This window comes from Somniosus microcephalus, chromosome 3, assembly GCF_052327205.1.
Source record: "Somniosus microcephalus isolate GS21.2 chromosome 3, FLI_Smic_1.0, whole genome shotgun sequence".
NCBI lineage: Eukaryota > Metazoa > Chordata > Chondrichthyes > Squaliformes > Somniosidae > Somniosus > Somniosus microcephalus.
The window spans coordinates 142,137,895-142,152,261 of record NC_140989.1 but is presented as its reverse complement, the minus strand read 5'-3'; the positions used below and the strand labels follow the sequence as shown (position 1 = coordinate 142,152,261).

General features: G+C 46.2%; 1 protein-coding gene across 3 annotated transcripts in view; it reads left to right on the top strand.

The window, feature by feature from the left end:
- LOC147121444 (1-phosphatidylinositol 4,5-bisphosphate phosphodiesterase beta-4-like) overlaps window positions 1–14,367 on the top strand; it is a 911,912-nt gene that overhangs the window by 247,466 nt on the left and 650,079 nt on the right. The gene's annotated exons all lie outside the window — the stretch shown is intronic.

Below are 14,367 nucleotides of genomic sequence, written 5' to 3'. Positions count from 1 at the left end.
ACTTCCAGCCGCTTACTGTGAGTTAACTTTGATTCTAAGGCAGTAGTTCTGCCTGGCATTCATTTGCCTATTGTATTTGAATGAGTTGAACCCTGAAAAGCAGTCACGTTCAGTGGAGGTTAATTTGGGCCAGTGTGAATTGTGAATTGACTTACACCGTGGAAATTTGGTGCCGTGTTGTAAAGCCTGACTAAAATTGTGTTTTCATGCTCTGCTATTTGAAGGTTGTTTGAGAATGGTGATGAATTATGATAATTTTCACACTTTTAATGTACGAGTCAACTAGGCAATTAAAAACTATGACAAAACTCTTCAACACAGCAATTTTAAAATTAAATGAAGGTACTTGACTCATTAATATTCTGCTATGGCATCTGCTGTCATAAGTGGCAACAAGCATCCTTTTATTGCAACTGCTGCAAACTCAGACATGAAAAGGCCAGGAAACAACCAATAATGGTAATTTCACTGAAATGGTCTCAAAACTAGAAGTTCCCTAAACAATAATACTGCTCTAAAACAAACATACCAACAGTGATACAGCAGTCCCACAAGTTTGTAGCCCTTGCAAATCCACACAGGAGGAAAGTATTAATGAAAATAAATTGAAACCCTAGAATGTTGGGTTAAAATAGTTGTTGTGTGCTCGCAGTGGACACTAATAAGTTTCTTTCGTATCCATGATTATAAAAATTACTTTTGATACATTTTTAAAGCTTTATTATGTCAAAATGTCTCAAAGTATTTCACAATTTTATTGACCTTTACAATGTCGTGAAACACAGCATCAACTAATATCTCAGAATGTGTGTGAGAGCCATTGGGGGAGATAAAGAAAGGAAAGGCGATTCAGTGAGAGACTTGGGCAAACAGTTACACACCAGAGTGAGAAAAGTGGTTGTTTCTCCTTTGAGGAGGAAGGACACTCTCCCCCTCTCTCTCTCCCTCCTACTCCTAGGTTCTCATTCTCACTAACTACTTCTCCTGTCTGCTTGCCCATGATATGCCATGCCTGCTCTTCATGTGCGCTCAGGGTTTTGCTGCTGCTCTTTTGTATTTCTTTGTAGCTGGTTGTAGCCCATCTTTTCCTTTTAAGGGAGAGAAGATGTAAGAGCACGTGAATGGCATAGACACTTTTCCTCCACATGAGTACATGCATCCCATGATAATGAGATGTGGAGATGCATTGTCCCTTTAAATCAAGCGTGAGTTAGCAGAGTGATTTTGAGTAAAAAGGATTCTCGAATGTTTGCAGAGGTTGTCTTTTGCAGAATCGAGCTCCTCTGACACCTAGACGCTGATAGAGAAAGAATGTGAGAGGTAAGGAGTTGATTGAAGGTGATCAGAGTGGTAGAAAGCTTTTAGAATCATAGAATGATACAGCTCAGAAGGAGGCCATTCAGCCCATCATGCCTGTGCTGGCTCTTTGAAAGAGCTACCCAATTAGTCCCACTTCCCTGCTCTTTCTCTATAGTCCTGTAAATTTTTCCCCTTCAAGTATTTATCCAATTCACTTTTGGAAGTTAGTATTGAATCTGCTTCCATCACCCTTTCAGGCAGGGCATTCCAGATCATAGCAACTCGCTGCATAAAAACTATTTTCCTTATGTCACCTCTGGTTCTTTTGCCAATTACCTTAAATCTGTGTTCACTGGTTACTGTAGTGTATGTAACCTGTACTACCTTAAGAGGATACCTTAAGGTGATGGACTACTTTTTAACGGCTCCTGTACATTGTAGTACCGGTGGTGACCACACCGGTATATAAACCCTGCGGAGCAAAGTGTACCTCAGTTCCGCCCTGACCCTCAATCACTAAAGACCTGTTTACTTACTTCTGTAGTCTGTGTCCTGTTATTCAGTATAACTGCACTTGTAAACACAGACTCAACAGTGGCGACGAGTCTGATCGTACCTAGCGGCAGTTTTGCATCCAAGGAAGCTTTGTCCTCAGAAACGGGCGTCGAAAAAGGGCATCTGCCCTCAACATCCTGCTGAGCACTGCATCGCACGGGAGACCATCGGGAACCCAGGTTGGTTTTCTGGCCACGAAGTCCAACATCAGCCAACAGGCAGTGATCATCCCTTCTACGACAGCGGCGGGTAAGCCCGATCGAGCGGCACGGGGGGGAAGTCGGCCGAGTTGTCAGTGGGAGAAGGGGAGGGAAAACGAAGAAAAGGGCGGAGAACACAACCACAGCCGGTGTCAGGGGCCGGACTGCAATCGGGGCAGAGACGCGCAGCAGCCAGGAAAGTGTTTTATGGCCACAAGGACCGCGGGAGCGGCGGGGCAACAAGAGCAGCAGCGCAAGGAAAATAAAGGCAGGAAGGACCGCTGGGAGGCGTGGATGGCAACAGCGCGGGAATCGCCATCTTGAGTCGGCGGGGGAAGAAGACAAGCGCGGGAAAAGCCGCCAAGTGCGGGAAAAGCCGCCATCTTAAATAAAGAAAATAAAAAATAAAAAAAAGTCATCATATTAAATAATATCCGAAGGGAAAGGAGAAACTCAGCAAGGATGCCAAAAACGGGTAACCTCACTGCTTTTGATAACGATGTGGAAGATTGGGCCACTTATGTGGAACGCATCGAAGTTTACTGTACAACGAATGATGTACCGGATGATAAGAAAGCACTAACCCTATTAAACTCGATGGGTGCGAAGACGTATGGGTTATTAAGGAACCTGGTAACCCCAGACAAACCGGTAGGGAAGAGTTTCGCGGATATTGTTACTAACCTGCAAGAGCATTTAAACCCCACGCCGCTGCTGATAGCGGAACGATTTAAATTCTACAAAAGAATTCAACTTAAAGAAGAAAGCAACGCTGAATTCCTAACAGAACTGCGCAAGTTATCAAAGTACTGCCAGTTCGGAACAGGACTAGCAGACGCACTGAGAGATAAGTTTGTGTGTGGGCTCCTAAGGGAAGGAACCCAGAAGCGACTGCTAGAGGAAAAGGATCTTACGCTGGACAAAGCTTTCAGCATTGCAGCATCCCACGAGGCAGCAGCACGGGGCGCTGCAGAGATACAGCAAAGGCCACTGGAATTCAGCACCAATGAAATGGCATTGGACACAGTAAAGTGCTATCGTTGCGGAAGGACAACGCATGACCAGAACCAGTGCTGGTTCAAAGACAAAGAATGCAGGCAATGTGGCAAACTTGGTCACATAGCGAGAGTATGCCGGTCAGGAAAGAAGACCAGCAGCAAAAAGTCACCGCAGGAGAAGTACAAAAAAAGTACACAAGGTGACAGAGAACAGTTCGGATGAACAGAAGACGGATTCAGACTCCAGCAGTAAGGAACTGGGTTGTCTGAAAATACATAATGTGGGTAACACAGCAGACCACCAAACTATCTGGGTCATGCTCCGGATAGCAGGAGTTCAAGTGAAGATGGAATTGGACACAGGGTCGGCATTAACAGTCATGAATAAGCAAGATTACAAAAGGTTATTCTCGCACATTCCCCTGAGGGATACGGAGATTGTATTGAAAACATACACAGGGCAAGTAGTATACCCCAAAGGAAAGATAAAAGTAAATGTGGTCTACAATGATAAAGAAAGTCAGAAAATGGACTTGTATGTGTTACCTGATGGAGGTCCGCCACTATTGGGACGGGGATGGATCCGGAGAATAAAATTGGACTGGCATTCCATACAAGCACTGACTGTGGATGCCTGTAAGGAAGACGACGGCAAACCTAAACGACTGTCCAAAATCTTAGACGATGCTAAGGAGGTGTTCCAACAGGGACTTGGAACACTGAACGGAATTACGGCAACCATCAAGGTTGAAGAACATGCAAACCCAAAATTTTTCAAAGCCAGACCGGTGCCTTATGCGATACGACCTGCTGTGGAAGCAGAGCTGGAAGGGCTAGAATGTTCAGGGGTACTGTCCAAGGTGGACTGGAGCGAATGGGCTATACCCATTGTTCCTGTCATGAAGCGTTCGTTGAGCAACAAGCCGGGGGAACCTGGGAAGGTTCGCATCTGTGGCGATTTCAAGATCACTGTTAATCCAGTTCTTCACACGGTGCAATATCCGCTTCCGCGGATTGAAGATATCTTCGCTTCGCTGTCTGGCGGGAAGCACTTCACCAAGATAGACCTGGCGCAGGCGTACCTACAGATGGAAGTTGATGAAGCGCCACGACAGTATCTCACGATCAACACACATAAGGGCTTATATCGGTATAATAGGCTGGTTTTTGAAGTGGCATCAGCTCCAGCGATTTGGCAAAGGGCCATGGAGCAGGTATTGCAGGGAATCCCAGGCACACAATGCTACCTGGATGACATCCTGATTACAGGAGATAACGATAATGATCACCTCGCGAATTTGGAGCGGGTGCTCATCAGATTGAAAGAATATGGGCTAAGAGCTAATCGCCAGAAATGTGAGTTCTTTCAAAAGCGAATCTCGTACTGCGGCCACGTCATTGACCAGGAGGGGCTCCATAAGTCACCTGACGAGATCGAAGCTGTTGTCAAAGCTCCAGCACCGGAAAATGTATCCCAGTTGAGGTCGTTCCTCGGGTTGGTTAACTATTACCACAAGTTTCTTCCAAATTTATCCACGGTGTTACACCCGCTAAACACTCTTTTGCAAACGGGAATACCATGGAAGTGGAGCGATGATTGTAAGCGGGCTTTTCAAAAGAGCAAGGCACTGATCACCTCTAAGGAAGTGTTGGCTCACTTTAACCCAACGCTGCCTATTCGCTTAGCTTGTGATGCTTCTCCATATGGTATCGGGGCAGTGCTCTCACATAAGTTTCCAGATGACTCGGAAAGGCCAGTCGCTTTCGCATCCAGATCATTGACCTCCGCTGAGCGCAACTATGCTCAGATAGATAGGGAGGCTCTCAGCCTCGTGTGGGGAGTTAAGAAATTTAACCATTACCTGCAAGGCCAAAAGTTTACGCTGCTGACAGATCACCAGCCGTTGGTTTCCATTTTCAACCCTAAGAAGAGTGTTCCGGTAATGACGGCGCAGAGGCTTCAGAGATGGTCCCTTTTCCTAGGGGCACATCAATATGATATTGAATTCAAAGGTACAAAGCAACATGGAAATGCTGATGGGCTGTCACGCCTGCCACTACCTACAGCGGAAGAGGCACCGGCAGTTGACCCTGTCGAGATATTTCACTCGATCATCATCGAATGCTTACCAGTCACCAATGCGGGTATTGAGAGAGAGACCCGAAATGACCCGACACTGTCTCGGGTCTACGACTTGACAGTGAAGGGATGGCCAGCACATGGCGAACCACTGTTAACAGCATTCTCAGCCAGACGAGAACAGCTGTCCGTATGTCAAGGAACATTGATGTATGGAACAAGGGTGATTATTCCTCCTAAATTAAGGGAGAGAGTTCTAAAAGAATTGCACGAAGGTCATCTGGGGGGAGTCAAGATGAAAAGCCTTGCTAGGGCTTATGTGTGGTGGCCAGGTATCGACAAACAAATAGAGGATCTGACTAAAAGCTGCTCAGGGTGCCAAAAAGTTCAGAATGCACCTCCAATTGCACCGCTGCATCCGTGGGAATGGCCTTCAGCCCCATGGCAACGTCTGCATATCGACTTTGCAGGTCCATTCATGGATTCCATGTTTTTGATAGCAGTAGACGCACATTCTAAATGGCCAGAAGTGATTAAGATGTCGACCACTACCTCTGAGAAGACGATTGCAGTTCTAAGAACCATATTTGCAAGGAATGGATTGCCGGAGCAAATATGTTCAGACAACGGACCACAGTTCGTGTCAGAAGAATTCCAGAAATTCATGAAAAAGAATGGGGTGAAACACTATACATCTGCCCCATATCATCCGGCTACAAATGGGTTGGCCGAGAGATTTGTACAGACGTTCAAAAAGGCGATAAAGGCCATGAGTGAAGATCATATTCCACTACAACACAAGGTGGACAATTTCCTAATGGCGTATTGAAACGCCACGCATGCAGTGACAAATCAAAGCCCTGCCATAATGTTCTATAACAGAAGGTTGCGGTCCCGGTTGGATTTGTTAAAACCCAATGTGCGACGGGAAGTCGAAAACAAGCAATTCCAGCATGTAAATAAAAAGGCCACTCGTAGTTTTGAAATAGGACAACCAGTGTTGGCCAGGGACTATAGGGATGATAAATGGCAACCTGGGACAATTCGTGCACGACAGGGACCCTTGATGTACACGGTACATGTTGGAGAGAACGTAATACGACGTCATGCTGACCAACTTGTGGAATCGAGAACAAGGGTCGACCCCATGTCTACGGCAGAGACACCAGTTGAAGAACTTATTGAACCTGTAGCATCTACCTCAGACTCGAACGTATTGGATGATGTTGAATCCATAGGAGATCAAGTGAATGAGTCACCCCAGCAACGGGAACCAGAGATCCCTGAAAGGCGTTATCCGGGCCGGATCAGGAGGCCTCCTCAGAGACTGAATCTTTGAACAGTTCTTGTGTGTAAATTGTACATATGTTATCCATGTAGTGTATTAATTGGGGGTGTCCACTGTTAAGCTAAAAGGGGAGGAATTGTAGTGCATGTAACCTGCACTACCTTATGAGGATACCTTAAGGTGATGGACTACTTTTTAACGGCTCCTGTACATTGTAGTACCGGTGGTGACCACACTGGCATATAAACCCTGCGGAGCAAAGTGTACCTCAGTTCCGCCCTGACCCTCAATCACTAAAGACCTGTTTACTTACTTCTGTAGTCTGTGTCCTGTTATTCAGTATAACTGCACTTGTAAACACAGACTCAACAGTTACCAACCCTTCTGCCACAGGAAATAGTTTCTCCTTATTTACACTAGCAAAACCCTTCATGATTTTGAACACCTGTATCAAATCTCCCCTTAGCCCTCGCTGCTCTCAGGAGATCAACCCCAGTTTCATTTGTCTCTCCATGTAACTGTAGTCCTTCATCCCTGGTTATCATTCTAGTAAATCTTCTTGCACCCTCTCTGAGGCTTGAAATCCATCCTAAAGTGTGGTACCCAGAATTGGCCACAATACTCTAGCTGAGGCCGAATCAGTGTTTTATAAAGGTTTAGCATAACTTCCTTGCATTTTACTCTATGGGCTGGATTTTGCCAGCCCCAAGGAGGCGGGTATGGAGGCGGGACTGCCGGTAAAGTTGCAGAAAGTGGGGGCGACTGGCAAACCCGCCCCCATCCCACCTCCGTGCCCTTTTGCCAGGAGGCAGGAAGCTGTCCTGACCCAGATCCCATCTCCTCGAGGCGGGAAAGGGATTAAATCCTTTTAACTGCCTGTTAACAGGTAGTTAACAGGGAGAAAAAAGGATTAGTCCCATTTTACCTTTACAAGTGCAGGCTTCCCGACCTCGGAGAACCCCGCCGGGGTGGAGGAGTCGAGTAGGAGATCTGCGGGGATCGGAGGGGTCTGAAAGTGAAATGTAGAGGTGAGTGATGGGTGCAAGTGTGGAGTGGTAAGCATGTGAGGTGAGTGTAAAGTGTTAGAAAATGTTCTCTTACCTTTTGTTTCTGCCTACAGCCTTCAGCCGCTCTGGATCCAGAGTCCCGACATCTTCATTGTCGGTTTCACAGACTGGCTGTTGGATCCTCCGAATCAACAATTATCTGATTTCTACAAAGTAGAAAGGTTTGATGAGTCCCGAACACAAGGGCTCATCAAACTACACAGAATGTCAGTGTTTGACAGCTTCATAGAGCTGTCAAATGCTGACATTACTTCTTTCAAGAAATCTTAACAGATGGCACGTCAGACGTTGACGTGCTCTGACAGTGACTTCCCCCTGATTGGCCTGCTGAGACCCGGCAAGCAGCAGTCCCGCCTCCAACACGTCTCCATTCATAAAATCCAGGCCAATGCCTCTTTATAAAGCAAGGATCTTTCTCATCTTGTCCTGCCACCTTCAAAGACTTGTGTACGTACACTCCCCTTGGCAAGTGTGCCTAGATTTACCTTAGCTACTTTTGTGAGTCTGTTAAATCTCTTCTGCACTATGTGGCAGTTCGTGGGGTGATGGTAGTAGCACTGACTGCCTCTGCCATCTCCCTCCAGACTGCCTGCACCACCCTCTTATGGGGTTCATGCCCTCAGTGCCCAATAACCTTGCTCTTCTGGCCTTGATATCTGCCAAAAGGACCGCCACGGATGCGTATAACAATCTGGGAGCTCGTCCAGCTGCTGACACCCCTGAGGGTGCTGCTGCTTCAGCCATCCTTGCAAAAAAAGTGACGCTGCCCCTTTAACTGGCTACCTAACTGTACTTTCCTCCCTCCCAGTGGCGGTAAATTTATCAGGTGTGGCAATATTGATCCAAACTGCTTTGCGTAGCAAATGAATGTCCTGGGAAGAAACTGCAACAGGTTAGCAGTGGATTCTCATTAGTGGGTGATATTCCCGCTCCACCACTAGCCCACCAAAGGCAGGAAAATTCAGCCCGAAGTTTTATGAGGTTTTGTGATCTATACTGTACTATCACCAAATAAAACAGTTGAAACTTGTAAGAAATTTATCCATTTTTAAGAAAAGGTTAATCTTCCCCATTGAAGTTCAGTATTAGTTTGCCATTTGCTATTGCAGTCGATTTACAAAGATTTGTGGGGAATTTTGCATTATGGCAGTGGGCCGTTTGTGACAATGAAAGATTCTCAGTTCTGATTAAATGTAATTTTAATGAAGGTGAGTTGAAAATCTTGCTATTATAGCATATCAACCAAAGCAACTAGTTAACTTTTGAAGTGGAATTCATGGGGTTATTTAAAAAATATGTTGCTTTAACTTTTAGACTGTTGACCGGTCAAGGGAAATTCCTATCTCTATGTGCTGGCAAATTTTTCTGTTTTCAGTTCCTGCACTTAGATACAGGGACTCAGGGTTATTAGAAATGCACCAAGGGAATACTGTGGATAGGTGAGCTAGATGGATTGAAGGTATTTTCATGCCTGGTACTATGTTACTATATTAAGAGTATTTTTTTGGCCTGCTCAATGTCTGGAATGTGTGGAGACTCATGCTTAAGAGCCTCCAAAACAAAGTACTGAGAGATCCACAGGCCGGAGTTTCTGTCTGTCTGAATCCCCATAAGGTCATACCTTACTTATCTAAGTTCATAGAACATAGGTGCAGGTTGGTAAGAAAAAAAGAAAAGATGTTGTGTATGTACCTTTAAGAGAATAACTGGTCTCAGACTGCAGTACCGGCAGTGACCACCCCTGTATAAAAGGCGCTAGTGAGCCTCTGTGTTTTTAGTTTCACTATTGACTTCCACCAGTAAAGACTTATTTTGTTCACTCCTGCTGTCCGTGTCTCAATTATTCACGGACGTAACACTGGCGACGAGTAAGAAACGAACTTACCTGCAACTCGGCAGCACCTCAGACGACGTTATTGAAGGTCGAAGCCAGAAGAAAGAAAAAATAAACAAATAAATAAATAAAATCCAAAGAAACTCGAGAAACGGGCGTCGACCGTGGGCAACCGCCCTCCAAATCGTCGGATTGAAAACTTGCAGGAGAAACTGTCCAGAGCCAGGCTTGGTTCCTCGGTCTGTGGTTTCCCAGCTAATCGGGCTGGTGGCAGGTAGTGCACTGATCCTTCCTGGGCTGCGGCGGGCTAGAGCTCGATCGGGTGGCTTTTCAACGGGGCCGGGCAGTGAGTCGGGAAGCAAAGAGAGAGAGAGAGGGTGGAGCACACAGGGCGCGGCCGGTGCTTCGAAGCCGGGCAGCGTTCGGACCTAAGAAGAGGGAGGGAAGTGTCCCAGAGGGTCTGCTCCACGATGGGAAAATAATAAAAGAAAAAAAAAATCAATATTAAACGCGCAAGAAACCGTGGAAAGCAGCGCTAACAACAGCGGGGAAGAAGGCAAAGCGCGGGAGGCGCCATTTTGTTAAATCGGGGAAGAAGGCAAAGCGCGGGAGGCACCATTTTAGATTTGCAAGATGCCGAAGACTGGCTGTATCATTGCTTTTGATAATACAATAGAGGTCTGGACCACGTATGTGGAAAGAGTCGAGGTATATTTCGAGGCAAACGAAATAGCGGAGGGGAAAAAGGCATCGATATTGCTAAACTTAATGGGCGCTAGAATGTACGGCCTATTGCGGGACCTGATTACTCCAGCCAAACCGAAGGCGAAGAGTTTTAATGAAATTGTTGCTGTCCTACAGGAACACTTAAACCCTGCACCGCTGTTGATAGCAGAAAGATTTAAATTCCACAGGAGAACTCAGCACAAAGATGAGAGCAATGCTAAGTATCTTACGGAACTATGCAAGCTATCAAAGCACTGCCAGTTCGGAGCAGGACTGGCAGATACCCTACGGGACAAATTTGTCTGTGGACTCCTGAGTGAAGGAACACAGAAGAAGTTACTCTCAGAGAAAGAGCTGACGCTAGATAAGGCTTTCAGCGTGGCAGTATCGTATGAAGCAGCAGCCAGGGGAGCTGCAGAAATTCAACAAAAACCACAGGAATACGGCACCCACGAAATGACACGGGGATTTGCAAAATGTTATCGCTGCGGCAGAACTAACCATGACCAGAAGGACTGCTGGTCCAAAGACAAAATATGCGGGCAATGCGGGAAGATGGGACACATTGCACGAGTTTGCAGGTCTGGGAAGAAGACCAGCGACAACAAAAAGGCTACTAAGGAACCGTACAAAAAGTACAAAAGATGACGGACAGTAGTTCCGAAGACCAGATGAGCGATAGTGAATCCGGGAACAGGAGACTAAGCTGTCTCAAACTTCACAATGTAATCGCAGAAGAGGATCACCGAACCATTTGGGTTACCCTCACGATAGCAGGGTCCCAAGTTAAAATGGAATTGGATACAGGATCAGCGCTAACCGTCATGAATCGACGAGACTACGAGCGGCTATTTTCACACATACCCTTGAGAGAGACATCCATCGTCTTGACAACGTATACGGGGCAAAAAGTATACCCCAGAGGAAAAATAAGGGTGCCTGTCGAATACAATGGCAAGAAAATACGGAAATTGTATCTCTACATACTGCCAAATGGTGGACCACCGTTATTGGGACAGGAATGGATCAGGAAGATAAACTTAGATTGGCATTCCATTCATGCAATGACGGTGGACGGTAAAAAAGATGAAGACGTCACTCCTGGACAATTGTCAACAATCTTAGCTAACGCCAAAGAGATATTTCAACAAGAACTGGGCACGCTTAAAGGCGTAACCGCCTCGATAAAAATAGAAGAGAATGCAGTTCCCAAGTTTTTCAAAGCAAGACCGGTACCATATGCAATTCGCCCAACCGTCGAGGCAGAGCTGGAGAATCTGGAGAAGGCGGGCGTGTTGTCTAAGGTCGACTGGAGCGAGTGGGCGACACTCATCGTTCCTGTCATGAAGAAAACGTTAAGCAATAAGTCCGGGGAGCCAAGGAAGATTCGCATCTGTGGGGATTTCAAGGTGACGGTGAACCCAGTCCTTCACACAGTACAATATCCTCTTCCAAGGATAGAAGACATCTTCGCCTCACTGTCTGGAGGGAAGCGTTTTACAAAAATTGACCTAGCACAAGCATATTTGCAGATGGAGGTTGAAGAGTCCTCTAGGAAGTATCTCACGATAAACACTCACAAAGGTCTTTACCAGTATCATCGATTGGTATTCGGAGTAGCATCGGCTCCGGCGATATGGCAAAGAGCGACGGAACAAGTCCTGCAAGGGATTCCGGGGACTCAGTGTTACTTGGACGACGTCCTTGTAACAGGTGAAGATGACAGTGAACACCTTAACAACCTAGAACAGGTGCTCACTAGACTACGGGAACATGGGCTGCGAGCCAACCGCCCCAAGTGCGAATTTTTTAAGAAACAGATATCGTATTGTGGCCACGTGATTGATGAAGAGGGGTTACATAAGTCCCCTGACAAAATTGAAGTGGTTGTTAAGGCCCCAGCACCTGAAAATGTGTCGCAACTGAGGTCATTCCTCGGATTGGTGAATTACTATCATAAGTTTTTGCCGAATGTGTCGACAATTCTGCACCCACTGAACGCCCTGCTACGAACGGGGGTAGCATGGAAATGGAGCGATGATTGTAAGCGTGCTTTTCAGAAGAGTAAGGAATTAATCACTTCAAGGGAAGTTTTGGCTCACTACAACCCAGCACTGCCAATCAGGCTGGCGTGTGATGCGTCTCCCTACGGCATTGGGGCGGTACTGTCACATAAATTCCTTGATGGTTTAGAGAGGCCGATAGCTTTTGCGTCACGCTCGTTAACTTCTGCCGAGCGTAACTACGCCCAGATTGACAGAGAGGCCCTCAGCCTAGTGTGGGGGGTGAAGAAGTTCAATCACTACCTGCACGGTCAAAAATTTACTCTACTAACCGATCATCAACCTCTTGTCTCCATTTTCAACCCTCAGAAGGGCGTACCGACAGCACAACGGCTGCAGAGATGGTCCCTTTTCCTAGGGGCACACCAATATGACATCGAGTACAAAGGAACTAAACAGCATGGAAATGCTGATGGATTGTCACGTCTACCGTTGCCGACGGTGGAAGAAGAAGACCTTGCAGTGGATCCAATGGAGTTATTCCACTCGACCATAGTCGAATGTCTCCCTGTGACGAATGCAAACATAGAAAAGGAAACACGTAATGACCCGACACTACCACGGGTCTATGATTTAACGGTGAAGGGATGGCCAGCACATGGCGAACCACTGCTGCCAGCATTCTCGCCGAGAAGAGAACAGCTGTCAGTGTGCAGAGGAACCTTGATGTGTGGATCCAGAGTAGTAATTCCAGCTAAGTTGACGGATAGAGTGCTCAATGAGCTTCATGAGGGTCATCTGGGTGGGGTAAAAATGAAGAACTTAGCCAGAGCGCTTGTGTGGTGGCCGGGAATCGATAGAGAAATCGAAGAGACGACCAAGAGCTGTGCAGGATGCCAGCAGGTCCAAAACGCCCCACCACAAGCTCCTCTGCATCCATGGGAGTGGCCCTCATCTCCATGGCAAAGGGTGCACATTGATTTTGCTGGTCCCTTCATGGACTCGATGTTTTTAATTGCGGTGGATGCACATTCAAAGTGGCCAGAGGTAATAAAAATGTCCTCAACCACCATGGAAAAAACTATCACAGTTTTACGAACCATATTCACCAGGAATGGGCTGCCTGAACAGATTTGCTCTGACAATGGACCACAGTTTGTGTCTGAAGAGTTCCGGAGGTTCTTAAAGAACAATGGTGTTAAGCATTACACATCTGCCCCATATCATCCAGCCACTAATGGATTGGCCGAGAGGTTTGTCCAAACATTCAAGAAGGCTATCAAGGCAATGTGTAATGAAGATATACCCCTACAACACCAGGTGGACAACTTCTTGTTTGCCTACCGGAATGCGACACATGCGGTTACCAACCAAACTCCAGCCATGATGTTCTTCAATCGAAGACTACGATGCCGCTTGGATTTGGTTAAGCCAAACGTCCGAAGAGATGTGGAGAACAGGCAGTTTCAGAATATGAATGAAAGGCCGACCAGGAGTTTTAAGATAGGTCAACCAGTTTTGGCCCGGGACTACCGCACTGAGAAATGGCAGCCAGGAACGATTTGTACACGACAAGGACCTCTCATGTATACCGTGGACATTGGGGAGAGCATTGTAAGATGCCATGCTGACCAGATTCTAGAGTCACTGGAAAACGTCAACTCCACACCACGATCTGATACACCTGGTAATGAAATCGACGTTCCAATTGCAGCTACCGCAGAACCGGTAATATTGGAAGCAGATGAACCAAACAACGACATTGATTCCGACTCAACATTGCCAGAAGAACCTGTTACCCCAAAGAGGCGTTATCCAGACAGAATCAGGAAGCCTCCTCAAAGACTGAACTTATAATTGCTTAAACTTAACCAATGTATCTAGCAATAGTAATTGTGATTGTAATTAGTTATCATTTAGTTGTTAAATGAATGTTATGTACTGTTTATCTAAAAGGGGAGGGATTGTTGTGTATGTACCTTTAAGAGAATAACTGGTCTCAGACTGCAGTACCGGCAGTGACCACCCCTGTATAAAAGGCGCTAGTGAGCCTCTGTGTTTTTAGTTTCACTATTGACTTCCACCAGTAAAGACTTATTTTGTTCACTCCTGCTGTCCGTGTCTCAATTATTCACGGACGTAACAAAAGACTTGCATTTATACAGTGCCTTTCACAACCTCAGGATGTCCCAAAGTGCTTTACAGCTAATTAAGTACTTTTGAAGTGCAGTACCTGTTGTAATGTAGGAAACCCGGCAGCCAATTTACACACAGCAAGGCTCCACAAATAGCAATATGATAATGACCAGATAATCTG